The sequence below is a fragment of the Cibotium barometz genome, chromosome 23 (assembly GCF_041138505.1).
Source record: "Cibotium barometz isolate CiBa-2024 chromosome 23, ASM4113850v1, whole genome shotgun sequence".
Lineage (NCBI taxonomy): Eukaryota > Viridiplantae > Streptophyta > Polypodiopsida > Cyatheales > Cibotiaceae > Cibotium > Cibotium barometz.
This window is the reverse complement of record NC_141068.1, coordinates 26,519,826-26,533,854: the sequence shown is the minus strand read 5'-3', so window position 1 is coordinate 26,533,854 and position 14,029 is coordinate 26,519,826. Positions and strand designations below refer to the sequence as shown.

The 14,029-nt window shown below is 48.9% G+C and overlaps 1 protein-coding gene across 1 annotated transcript in view; it reads right to left on the bottom strand.

Moving 5' to 3' along the window:
* Positions 1 to 14,029, bottom strand: part of LOC147625798 (phosphatidylinositol/phosphatidylcholine transfer protein SFH3-like) — a 258,611-nt gene that overhangs the window by 21,261 nt on the left and 223,321 nt on the right. The gene's annotated exons all lie outside the window — the stretch shown is intronic.

Genomic DNA, 14,029 nt, shown 5'->3' with positions numbered 1-14,029 from the left:
CCGCAGGTGCGGGTACGCCCGACAAAAAGGTGGTGCTCCTGGATGAAAAGGATATCTATGGGTCCTCCAACGAGAGCCCTCTGGATCTCCTGGCGAAGTCTGCCCCGACCAATGTAGTAGCGAGGTCCACCAAGACCCTGGATGTTCCATGAGAGGATCGTCATGGATGAGCTATGGCAAGTGAAGCAGCCGCCACTGGCTCACCCCTCTCAGTCGGCCCGGATGACCTGCCCTCCACTCTGTGAGTCTTGGGCGCCGGCTTGGAGGGAGAATAGTCACTGTCTATCTGGGTGCGGAGTCTCTCCAAAAAAAGGGTGACCTGTCTCTGTGTCCAGCCCCACTCCGCCTTCGCCCTGTCCAGGGCATAGGCGTGAGACCAATCCTCTGCATGTATGTATCGAAAGGTAGGCTGCACCCTCGGGGCGGCGTGGAGGAGAATTAGTAGCACCGCCTCAACTGAGGTGTGGACCGGATCCGCCCGCCAATCTCCTATGCCAAACAAGCTCATGCGGGCTGAGTGTAATCGGGTCTGCAATAGGTCCGTGAGCCCCAGGTCACTGACGTGGTGAGAAAACTCCAGTATCTGATCACGCAGAACTTCCTCTACAGAGTTGCAATCCCATGCTGTGTCTGGGGCAACACTGAGAGGAAAGGAGAAGGCCACCATGCTGCTCACCACTGAGGGAGAACGAGAGGGATGGCACACCACGCAAACTTGCAAGGGCCCGACCAGTGTCTCAAAAGGGCCAGCATCCAGCTGGAGACACCTGAAAAAACCATAATCCACTGGGAGCCCCATCACTCGCGGGGGCCCCCCAGGGGAGGCTGGAGAGAACTCTGTGGCGAGCGAAGCTATGATCGCCATCTCCACCGGCCCGGAGTGGCGGTGGAACAACCGCTGAACTGAGCTTTGGCCTACCCAGCTGCGCTGCCCCGGGGCAGTGGGTGGTCTGGAGGAGTATCCTGGAGAGGCCGGAGGAGGGATGGAGGCTCGTGGAGAGGAGGGGGGAGAGCGAGGAGAGGGTGGAGAGGCATCTGCCAGAGGAGCGGTGTAAGGGGGAGCCGCCGGCGGAGGCGGGAGGGGGGGGGGCTGGGGGGGGAGAGGGGAGGGAGGAAGGAGTGCTCTCCGAGTGAAGGGAAGAGGGGCCGGGGGTCGCAGAGTGCGGCTTGGGATCCTCAGGAATCTGCTCCATGGAGGGGGTGGGGCCCCCCGCGGGGGGAGGCGGGAGCGGGGTCTCCACGTGAGGGGCTCCACCGTCGGCCTCAACGGGCACTGAGACTGAATCCTCGTCCATCAGGGTGGGACCTGTTGGCCGCCTATCCCTGACTGGAGCATAAGTGCGGGTAGGTGCCTGGACGCCAGCCGGGGTCGCCTGTCTGCCAGCCTGACCGCCAGCCTGTGCTGCCTGCTGGCGTCTGCGACGGTCCCTGCGGGCCGGGCGTTTCCGCCGGCGAACCTCTTGCCATCCGCCAGCCTCCTGGGACTGCGCGGCATCCTCTGCCGGGGCCTGCTCGTCAGATGATGGCGCCTGCTGAGGCCAGGGATGTCCGGTCTCTGGGGTGGATGACCACCCCTCTGGCCTCCTGAAGGGGGTCCAGAGGCGGCAGAGCGTGAAGGATGAGCCCCCTTGTGGGGACAAGCGCGTGCGAGGTGGCCCATCTCCCGACAGATGTAGCACTGGCCGGGGAGGCCCGAATACTCCACGCGCTGTATCAGATGTACTCCAGAAAGACAGGGGAGGAGGATCGTCTTCGGGAGGGACTCTGGTGACGGAACCACAACACGAATGGCCGGGAGTCCTGCTGCCCGAGCTATCACTGAGGCCGCTGTCTGAGGCGTCTCCACCACCTGCCCGAACGCCTTGCCAATGGATGACAAGAGGGGCAAGTACTCCCTGCGGAGTCCAGGAAAGCAGATAGTGATGGGGAAACCTGTCGCGCCTGCTAGCGGGTCAAAAGCGGGATCGAAACCGTGAGTCCATCGCGCCAGGAACGCCCAGGATGAGCGGAGGGCAATGGAGCTCCGAGCCAGCACCATCTGAGCTGCCTGGGGGGACTCGAAATCCACCTGGTAGTAGCCACGTCCCAAAAAATCGACGCAGACGATCTTGGCAGGCACGCCAACGAGGCTGCCTTGCAGAAGGTCACGAAGCTCTCTCCGCATCGGACGGCTACCCACTATCTTGCAGACCAAGGAGGAGGCCTCAAGAGCGGACACTGTGGAAACAAACAACTGCTGATCTGCAGCTGTGAACTCCAGATGGAGACCGGAATCGGCAGGGGTAGTCGGAGCGGCTTCCATGGAGTCCTCCAGAGGGAAAAGGCCAGAAACCGGGGTCACCAACGGGAGGGACACAGCCCTACGAGGAAACGGAGAGGCGGAAGGAGCGGGGGGAGGGGGGAGGGGGGAGGGGGGGAGCTGTGGTGGGGGGGGAGCTAGCGGAGGGAGGAAGGGCTAGACGGAGGGGGAGGCAAGGAAGTAGGTGGGGGGAAGAGTCGCGAAGCGGAGGAGAAGGCGGGGGGGGGGGAGAAATGGCGGGGCAGAGATGGCGCGGGGGAGAGAAGGCGAGGAAGGAGGCGGGGGGGGGGGGGGGGGGGGGGGAGAGATGGCGGGGGAGGAAGTGAGGAAGGAGGCGGGGGAGGAGAAGGCGGGGGGGAGAAGGTGGGGGAGGAGGCGAGGAAGGAGGCGGGGGAGAGATGCGGAGGAGAGGCGGGGGGCGGGGGGGGGGGGGGGGGGGAGAAGGGGGCGCGCGACGGTGAGGGGCAGCGGGGGGAGGGTAGACGGGAGGGGGGGGGGTGGGCGTAGCTCGCAGGAGCAGATCGCGCAGCGAAATCAAGATTCTTCGTATTATCTCCTTTTTTGAACAAGTTTGTGAAGGATTTTATTGATGATTTTTGTATATACAGCTCCAGGCAAGAGCATTGTGATAAGCTGGCTACAGTTTTTCAGCGTTATGATGAGTGTGGTGGTCAATTAAATCCAAAAAAAGTGTTTTTTGGCTCAACCGAGGGTGAAGCTCTTGGGCCATGTTTTTTCAGAGAATGGTATTGATCCGGATCCTGATAAAGTCAAGTCTCTTCTTCTTCTTCCTACACCAAAGAATACAAGGCAATTGGCTACTTTTGTGCAAAAGGTGAAGTATATGGCTCGATTCATCTCTTTATCTTCACAGTTGTTATATCCTTTGCAGCAAGCAGCAAAGCATGATCCTTTGCATTGGACAGAGGAGTGTGAGATAGTTTTCTAGAAAGTGAAAGAGGTGTTGGGAGCTATTCCTACAATGCAGGCGCCTAACTGGGAACAGGTATTTTATGTCAATCCTTCAGTGGCGGAAGATGCAATTGGAGCTATGTTGTTACAGAAGGGGAAAGAATCACATTATATGCAACCAGTCTACTGTGCTAGCAAGGTAAAACTTGCTAGAGAAAGGTTGTTATCAGAGGTGGAACTTGTTATGGTTAGTGTACTATATGCATGTAGGCGGTTCCGCCATTACTTGTTGCCTCGCCCCTTTGTGTTTTTGACGAGCTACACTTTTTTGCCTCAGTTGATAAATGGCACAAATTTATCTAAGGCTATGATGAAGTGGGTGATTGAGTTGCAGGAGTTTACTTTCTCATTCTTGGTGGAGGAGAGTACCAGGGCTACCTTAGCTGATCTACTGACATATAAGGAGAGTCCTCTTCTTATTAAGGAGGAAACCATCAAGAAGCCAGTTGAGAATGCGGCTGAATTGGTGAATGCACACTTATTATATTTTGATGGTTCTTACAGGAAAAGCCATGATGCAGCCTCAGGAGGTTTGGTGCTTTATGATCCACAGGGTTGCCTTGTTTTTAAAAAGGGTGTTAAAGTGGATGCACATAGCAACAATGAAGCGGAGTATCTGACTTTGGAAGTTGGATTGCAAATATGTTTGAAGCATGGTGTACACAGGATTCGCATTCGAGGAGATGCATTGCTTGTGGTAAAACAGGTATTGGGAGTTTGGAAGTCAAAGAATATATTACTCAAAGAAATGTGTTTCAAGATTAAAGGTTTGCTGAAGGAATTTGAAGCTTGGAGTCTAAAGCATGTGGATCGAGGCCATAATGAGGAGGCTCATGAAGCAGCCCAGGGAATGATTGATGAAGTTTTTGTTCTTAAAGCTCATGCATCATTTTATTGTGGCAGGGAGAATTTACAGGATGTTGAGAAGTTTTTGTTAACAGGGATGATTCCTAATGGTATTGACAAATCAAAAAAATATGGTTTCATCAGGAAAGCTGCAAGGTATGTGATGGTTGGTGATGCTTTGTATTTGAAGGGAATTGATTTGATAATGCGACGGATACCTTGGAAGGAAGAAATCTACAAAATTCTTAAGGAAAACCATGAAGGAGCATGCGGTGGACATTTTGCCTCAAAAATTACCTTGCATAAGGTATTGCAGGAAGGTTATGTATGGCCAAGTGTACATAAGGATGTTAATCATTGGTGCAGGTCATGCAAACAATGCCAAGCTCACAGTAGACGGATATTAAGGCCTGAAATGAGGAAGACAATTCTTGCTTATGATGTTTTTAAAAAATGGGGAATTGATGCTGTGGGACCATTGCCTATTACTAGCCGAGGGAAGTGCTACATCTTGACTGCAGTTGATTACCTTTCTAGATGGGCAGAAGCAAAGGCAGTGAAACAAATTACTGCTAAGGAGGTGGCAAAGTTTGTATATCAGGATATCTGTTGTAAGTTTGGTGTGCCATTGGAATTGCTTTCTGATCAGGGTCCAGGTTTCAGAGCAGAGCTTATGGACTATTTGTGTACAACGATGAAGATCAGTCGCAGTTTTACCACACCTTACTATCCACAGTGTAATGGCCTGAATGAGCGTTTCAATGGTGAATTGATCAAGATTTTATCTAAGGTGACAGAGTAACAAGGCAAGAATTGGGATCTGGAGTTGCCTGCTGCCTTGTGGTTGGGCATACAGGACAGCAATTAAGACTGGTACGGGTTTCACTCCATTTCATCTTGTTTATGGGAAGGAAGCCTTATTGCCTATTGAGGTGGAGATACCAGCTGTTAAAATGTTGGAAAAGCTTTTGGAAGAGCCTAAAGATGCCCTTAAAGAACGGCTGTTATATTTACAAGAAGCACAGCTAAACAGGGATAATGCTTTGAAGCATTATGAAGATATGCAGGCAAGGACATTGGAGAAGTTCAACAAGAGAATTAAAAGCAAAGGAATTATGAAGGATGACTTGGTATTACGTTATAATAGCAGGCTGGATAATTCCTTTTATAAGAAGTTCCATATTAAGTGGGAGGGACCTTTCTTGGTGATGCAAGGATTTGCAAATGGTACCTATCAATTGGTAGATTTAGATGGGACTTTACATGCTTCCAGGGTAAATGGATACAGGTTGAAGAAGTATTATGCACGTCTGATGGTGATTGTGCAGGATGCAATGTCTGAAGATGTGATTTCAGATGAAGGGCAGTTTTTGGATATGGATTTAGGTCTTGAAATGCGTTTTACTGCTGATCATGAATGATTCAGCAGGCTGGGGGTTGGGCAAAGTATGTCAGGCATTTTTCTGTAAAGGTGTTTTGAGTCCGTGTACATATGGGATGCATGGTGTGCAATAAAACTTTGCCCTGAATGCCCTGGCAAGTGTACAGACTGAATGGCTTTGGAGTGAGTTAGTGCATGCATTTTTCTTTGGAGCAGCTGTCTGCTGGAGACTTGAAGTTTTTATTGTATGAGCTTTTTGTTGGTCAAGAAGGTGTCTTGGATGTGTGTAAATAAGAGGTGGAAGAGCATGAGGATGTCAATGATGGGGTTTTGATGAACCTCTAGTAGAAATGGATGTACATATTTTGGTTTATGTGGAGAGAGTCCAATTTAGACTGTAAATATTGAAATCTCTCAGGCGACGCCAGCAAAATATGGATTGTTCTTATGCTTGAGTTTGAAGGGTCTTTTAGGTTTGGAATGGCCATGTCTTGGTAAGTGATGATGCTGATGATTATGGCCGTAGGCAGCTCTTGTATTGGAAAGTCGTAGGCGCCGTATATCAAGGTGAAGCAAAGCATTAAGGTTGTGATGATGCAAGGTATGAAGGTTGGGATGATGGCCATTAGTGAGGCTTTGAAAAAAATATATAAAATATATACATTAAATAGTGGCCAGCTTTGGAATAGCCACGTGGAGGCCTTATGGGCTGCCAACTCGAGGTCTAGAAGGAGCGAAGGCGTGAAGAATGGAGAAGGTGGCAACCGAGAAAAAGAGAGAGGGTCTTGCTGCAGAGCACGAGGAGAGCCAGAGAAGGTGGTCGCCTAGAAAAAAACCGCCGGGTCGCCGAGTAGAAGGAGTGGAATTGCCTTCTGGGGTGTTGTTACTGCAGAGAGAGGGTCGCCTTAACAGTGGTTTGGTAGAGGCTGGGTTTGGCAGGCTGTCGAGTGAGTGATTTGCGCCGTGCTGGCCGAGCTGCTGTAGGCGTGGAGGCGCAAAGGATGGCGTCGTGTGGTGACTCGAGCCCTGGGTTTAGCAGGCTGGCGAGTGATCGTGCTGAAGAGCCTGGCTGGTGATATGGCGGGAACCAACAAAGAACGCTGAAGTGGCTGCGAGGAGTGGTGGTAAGAGAAAGAGGACCGCCTTGGGGGGATTCAGCAGGCGACGGCTACAAAGGAGAAGGGCTGCCAAATAGAGAAAAAACTGGCCTTGCGCAAGTGCTGCAGACGAGTAGAGGCTGGCAAAGAGGCGATGGAGTGACCGCCTTGCTGTTGAGGGGCAGAGTGCGCTACAGAGGGCCAGGTGATAGCCGCCTTGGTGACCAACATGCAGAGCCGACAAGAGAGAATATGGCTGCAGGCGAAGGCTGCAGAGAGCTGGCGACTGAGAAGCTGGGCGACGTGAAGGGAAGGCACTGGCTGCAGGCGAAGTCAGAGGGGCAGCAAAGTATGGGAGCCGCCTGGAGGAGTTGGCCGTAGATGCTGCCTGGAGGAGTTGCTTCTTCAGGAAGGGCATACAGTGCTAAGTGCTAAGCGTGGAGAGAGCTGCAGAGAGCTGGCGATACCACCTTGTGGGAGAGCTGCAAGTTCTCGGGCGTAGCAGCAAGCAAGGGGAAGGAAGACTATGATGAGAAATCAATGTAGAGGTTCTTGAAACCTTGAATTGTGCATGGCAAGGGTCTACTGGACACGTGAACCAAGTGTGGTTCAGTTTCTTTTGAGTCGTGGGCTGCTACAGCCACAGACAAGGGAAACAAATCTATTGCAAGATTGCAAGGCGGGTGATGCTGTGTGAGCTATGAGAGGGAGTGTGTGATGTGTTAATAACGGAAGTGGTGGCAGTTGTGAACTTGTCTTTGTGTGATTGCTCGCCTGCTGATGTGATCAGGCTGGAGCTCGACAAGCTTCTGTCATTATTTTCTGTGTTTGTGTTTGGACAATTGTAAGTTCCCCTCTGTACTCCGCCGATTGAGTTGCAGATTAAGCAATAGAGGTGTCTTGCTTTTTCCATTTGAGCCTGTGGTGTGTGATGGTGGTGGATGGATGAGGGTACAGGAGTAGGGATATGAGGAAAGGTGTGGTCTACTGCTGATTTTCTTTCCAGCTAGAGAAGCTGGTGGTGCCCCTTGTGCTTGTGAGTGTTCCGAAGGTGGTGAGTCGCCGAGCTATAGCGGCCTTCCTGTGTTCCTGAGCTGCCTCACACCTGGCACCACCAAATCCGATCATTGCCCCATCGTTTTGTGTCTCAGGGAACCTGGGCGGCTCGCTCGGCCTCTCCCCGTATCCGTATCCCTGACTCTCTTTATCTAGATGCTAACATTTCCCTTGAGATTGGAGAGATATGGAGATCTTGTGATGGTCCTGATCCTCGTCATAATATTGCGCTAGCTCTTGAGAGGACTAGCCATCATTATCATAGCACTACCTTGTCTAAGAAGAAGGAGGCTCTGGACAAGGAGAGAGCTATTAGGCGTAGGATTGTTGCTCTTCAGAGGGAACATGAAAAGCATCCACATGCGACTTGGATTACAAACCTCTTGATCACAGTTAGAGCAGTTGGCCATGGACAGGAGGGCTGAGTTCGCCTTTCATGCGAACGAGGCCTTTTGGACTCAGATGGGTGGTAGATGCAACAAAGAGTTCTTTTCAGCACACAAGCCTTCCCATAGCAGGGATTCTGTGAGGTACTTGCAGGATTCACAGGGTGAGGTTCAAATTGAGCCTGATAAGGTGAGGGGTATTGCTTCAAAATTTTATTGGTCTTTGTTGACTGCAGAGGTGCCCTCCCCTCAGAGAGATGTGGCACGGCAGAAAGTTTGGGAGTGCATGCCCAGGCTCATTACAGATGCTATGTGTTCTTCCCTGGATGCCCCTTTCTCGAAGGATGAATTCCTTCACGCACTGCATGCTCTTTCCAGTGGTTCATGCCCAGGGGATGATGGTCTTTCTCCCGCCTTCTTTTATTCTTTTTTGGGATCATATTGGAGATGCTATCACTGTTGCTCTTCAGGAAATGTGGTTGTCGGGTATGATGCCTCCATACCTCACGGAGGGGCTGATTCACCTTACCCCGAAGAGGGGGACAAGACTGACATCAAGCAATGGAGGCTCATCACCCTCCTTGGATCTGCATATAAAATCTTAGCTAAAGCCTTGAGTGTAAGGTTGCAGCCGATTCTCCAAAGGACTATCCATGATACCCAGAATGGGTTCCTCCAAGGAAGGAGTATATTTGATAACATCTTTTCTTTCTGGGAAGCTGTCGAGTGGGTAAAGTCTAGTCAGCAGCCTCTTGCCATTCTTTTGCTTGATTTTGAAAAAGCTTATGACAGAGTGGATTGGGATTTTTTGGAGGGCACTATGGCATACATGGGGTTTTCCCAAAACTGGATCAGAGGTGTGTCTTGCCTATACAGGGAGGCTCATAGCACTGTTTTAGCCAGTGGGGGGCGCGGTGAGCGTTTTCAGATTTCCCGTTTAGTGAGGCAGGGTTGTCCCCTCGGCACTTTACTGTACCTCATTGTAGCTGAGGCTATGAGCAGGTTTCTTCGGGCTGCCCCTGGTGTTGTGGGTCTCAGGCTGCCTTTATGTACGGAGGAAGAGTTTTTGGACTCTGAGTTAGCAGATGATATCGCATTGTTCCTTCAGACTTCACATGCTTGTTTATGTGCTTTCCAGACAGCCTTGGAGGCCTTTTGTTTGGCAACAGGAGCTTCTATCAATTGGCATAAGTCAGTCGGTTTTTGGATCAGTGATTCTCCTCTTGCAGATTGGGGTACACATGTTGGTTTTACTTGGATTGAGAGAGGATGCTCTGCCAGATACCTTGGTTGTAAGGTGGGCGTTGACATCTCCCCTGCACAACAGTTTGCTCTAGTGCTCTTAAGCATTAAAAGCAAACTTCATCACTGGAGTACGAGGAAGCTCGACTTGGCCTCTAGAGCTTTGGTGGTTAACCAAGTTTTGCTAGCCACGACTTGGTTTATCGCTTCGTGCTGGATTTTTCATAAGGGCTGCATTGGCCAGCTTCGTTGCCTTATCTTTGATCAGGGCTTGATGGAAATGCACACACCAGGGCTAGAGTTGCTTGGGAAACCATTATCAGGCCTAAGCAGGAATGGGGAATGAATATCATTGACCTTGAGGTGCAATGTAAGGCTTTGCTGTGTAAGCTGATTGTTAGGGGCTTTCTTCCAAGCACTGAGCTGTGGAAGGACTTTCTCATGCAGCAGATCACACTTCATCATGAAGTGTATCCCTGTTCGCGGAGGTGACTGGACTCTCAGCTCACGCTTTATTTTTTTGGATGCAGTTCACCGCTCCCCTTCATCATCCCTCCTGGTTAGGTCCCTCCTACGGGCTTGGGACTGCCTGAGGAGTTTTTTTGGTACACATCCCCCCGCGTTCAGCGGAGGAAGTTAACTGACAGCCCCCATTCTGTGGAATGATTTGATCTTAGATGTGCATGGTAGGCCTCTTGGGGCAGCTATGCATATTCTTTGGGCTGGTTGGGAGACCCTTTGCCCCACACTGTTGGCTTGGAAGAGATTTCAGAGTCTCACCGAGGTACATAGATTGGTTCTCACGCAGCATTTGAGAGGTTCTAGTCGAAGGATTGCACAGATTGATGCAACCATTCCCAACCACTGGATTACTGAGAGAGTGACAGAGAAAATTAGAGATGAAGAGAAGGAGAGAGAGTTAGAAAGGCATTAGAGCTAGAGAGATAGACGGAGAAATGAAATGATATATTAACGTCTTCAAAAGGCCAAAATGACCTATAAGACCAAAAAGGTTACAACAATTGGTGGATCTGATACAATGTCTGTGTAAGAAAAGCTAAAAACAACTAACTGAAACTGAAATAACTGTGAGGAAAAGTACGGTACTAGGAACTCCTAATGGATAACATCTAGGAGGAAAACTCTAGCAACAAAGGTAAGCATCATACACATCACTATCCAAAGATGTCTCTCATCGGTCGATGGCGGATATCTTCAATGTCCTCCATGGTGAGTACTCTGACCGGAAAGAGGGAGAGAGAGAGAGGGAGTAGTTAGAGAAGTAGTTTTATAGTGTGTAAGAGAGACAGAGAGAGTGATCAAGATAGCTAGAGAGAGAGAGAAAGACAGAAAAAGACACAAAGAGAGTTAGAGAGAGAGAGCGATGAAGAGAGAGAGTGAAGATATTTAGAGAGTTACAGACCCTTAGAGAATTTGAGAGATAGAGTAAAAGAGATTTAGCGAGTTGGAGAGAAAGACTTAGAGAGAGAGAGAGAGATTGTATTCTCTTGAGCTAAGAGAGAGAGAGAGAGAAAGAAAGAAAGAGAAAGATTTTATTAACGTCTTCCAAAAGACCGAACTTGGCCTATGAGACAAATCGGAGTACCTGTATAGGGTATCCTCTGTCATCCCAACAAAATGAAAAAGTACTGAATAAAAAAGCTGAATCTGGGTGTGCAGGGGATGGAGCTAAGAGAGAGAGAGAGAGAGAGAGAGAGAGAGAGAGAGAGAGAGAGAGAGTAGATATACAAAGATACAGATAATTAGAGGGAGAGAGAGAGAGAGAGAGAGAGAGAGAGAGAGAGAGAAAGCATTGGTGCTTGCCCAGCTTGCCCTTGATGTGCAGGAGTTTCGGAGTCAGTTTACCATTGTTTATGGGAATGTAGGAAAGCACAGAGGGTTTGGTCTGCGATTGCACACCTCTTTGGTAGGATTAAGAGGGATGCTATCATTTCTTTTGGTTCTATCATTTGGTTGACACAGTCTGGGCCTCAGCTGAGATTCGAGGGGACTGACAGGAGCTTGGCCATTATGGTTAGGCAAGGAGTTGCTCGGCAGTGTTGTCTTCAAGATTTGCCACTTTCACACTTTGTCCCTCCGGCAGAGAGGTTAGACAGCTCTTGGGAGATTATTGCTAGCATCTCAGCCTAGAATATCTGGAAGGCTAGATGCACCGAGGCCATTGAGGGTACTCCCGTTCTTGTTTCTCAGTGTCTTTGCAGGATTTGGAGTGATATTATTCACACCATCATGGCTACCTGGGCCAGAATCTAGGGATCTTTGAGGGCTGCGGAGAGGAAGCGCGGCCAGTTTATGAGAGAGTGGGGCATTGGTATCTTTTTCACGTCCTCTCACTCGGGACCCTATTGGCAGCACAGGGCTCCTGATTGGTTGAGATCTCCACCTTTCTTGGTGTGAAATCTCCATTTTGTAAAATTTTTTCATACGTAATAGAAGTCTCCTTTCTAAAAAAAAAAAAAAAACCCAAACTTTTGTCGATGCGATAGCTCCAACTTGATGTAGGATACCAATTCGGGAAAAAACACCAAATTTTAGAGACTTCATGGGCTTTAATTAGATGATTTTCTGCATAATACAAAAATACCCCAAATGTTTGCTACTGTAGAGGCCTCAATTTTACTGATTTCTGAAAAAGCCCAAAAAATTAGGCGTTCAAGGCCCTTGAATGTTGACGTAGAAGGCTAATTTTGGAGAAACCCCCAATTTACTGATTACAGTAGCTTCAATTTGATGATTTTTGCCTTGAATCAGAACAGCGCCAAATTTGGCTAACTGTAGGAGCTTCAATTTGTTGCTAATGGTTCATTTTTTGTAGAAAGCCTCAAATTTTATGAGTGCTGGAGCATCTGATTAGACAATTTTAACCAAAAATATGAAAACCCCCAAATTTGAAAAACCCTAATTTGCAGGTACAATTGATTTTTGTAAAAGCCCCAAACTGATTTGACTCTGAAAGCTTCAATTGAATGAGCTGAAAATCCCCAAATTTAACGAGTTGATGATGAGTGTCAAGCTGATGGCTATTTGCTGCAGGTCGGCATCTGCCAATTGGAGGACCACGCCAGGGCACTCTTCTGGAGAAGATGATGGTGTGCTTACGTGCCTGGTCTGCACCTTCAAGCAGAGAGCAAGCTATGGCGGGTGAAGGCACTCCATGTCTGCAAGGAAAGATAGATAGAGAAGAGAGAAAGGTAGAGAGAGAAGTAATGCTTCTGAGAGAGATGATTGCACGACTCAATGATTGCAAGATTAATGATGTGAAGCTTTACACCAAGGACAATGCTTTTGTAGGCATGTAGCCTTATCTTCTGACCCAAACAAATCACACATAATAAATACATAAATGACACATGGCACACACTTATCTTATCCAGATAAGAGGGTGTTCATACACATACAGGCACACTTACACATACGTGGGGTGTTCACACCTATACAGACACATATAGATGGTTACACACATATTGACAGGTATACGTGGTGGACATACAAGACACAAGAGACTCCAAAATACCCAACAAAACACTCCTCCCTTGGAGTCCACAGAGGAAGCCATTCTGCGTATCATGAATAACTCTCTAAAGAACACGTTGAAGCCTCATACTCACTGCCTTCGCTAAGATTTTGTAAGCAGACCCAAGCAGAATTATGGGCCTCCAATGTCTAATATTGGTCTTGTCCCCACCTTTTGGGATAGTGGATAAGACCCTCCGTGAGAAAAGGGGGCATCGTACCAGTACACCACATCTCCTTCATCACCAATGTAATCCCAAAACTACAAAAAGAAGGATGAAGAGAGACCATCATCCCCTGGCCATTTGCCTTTCAAGAGGGCATGCAAAAGCATGTCTCAGCTCATCCTTCGAAAAGGGGGCATCCAAAGAGGCGCACATATCATCTCTAATAAGCATGTGCATGCGCTCCTAGACTTTTTGTTGTGCAACATCTCTATCCAAAGAGTGGGCCTTTGCAGAGAGCAAAGTCTGATAAAAATCTGAGGCAATACTCCTCACCTCACTTGGATCAGTAAGAAATTATCCATGAGAATCTTGCAAGCATCTCAAACTATCCCTACTGTGCATAGGTCCATGTGCTGAGAAAAACTGTTTGTTGCATCTGCCACCCATCCGTGTCCAAAATGCATGATTAGTATGAAATGCAAACTCAACCCGCCTATCCATGGCCACCTGTAACTCAGCTCTAACAGTGGACAAGAGATCTAAGATCCAAGGGGACTTAGGATGCTTTTCATGTTCCCTCTGAAGTACAGGCAACCTGCACCTGATAGCTCACTCCTTGTCCAAAGCCTCTTCTTTCTTGGCCAAGGTAATAGAATGATAGTGCTGGCTAGTCCTCTCTAGGGCCAAGGAAAGTCTCTCCCAGGGGCCTGAATCATCACAGCCTCCAAATCTCTCTAACCTCCAAGGTCTCTGCATCCTGATAGAGAGAGTCTAGGATGCGAACATGGGGTACACCCTTCTGCATCCCAAGTTCGCTGATGCACAAGACAACCGGGCAGTGATCTAATTACTGTAACACTTTTCTGATCCCATTTTCCCTTAGGGTCTTTTGAAGACATTAATGTAACTCTCTCTCATTTCATTTCATTTCATTTCTCACCCACACGGGCGTGCGTGTGCGTGTGCGTGTGCGTGTGCGTGCGCACATATTAAATTGAAGGGACACTTTGTTTTGATAATTGCAATCGAATCCATTCCACACTCCAATT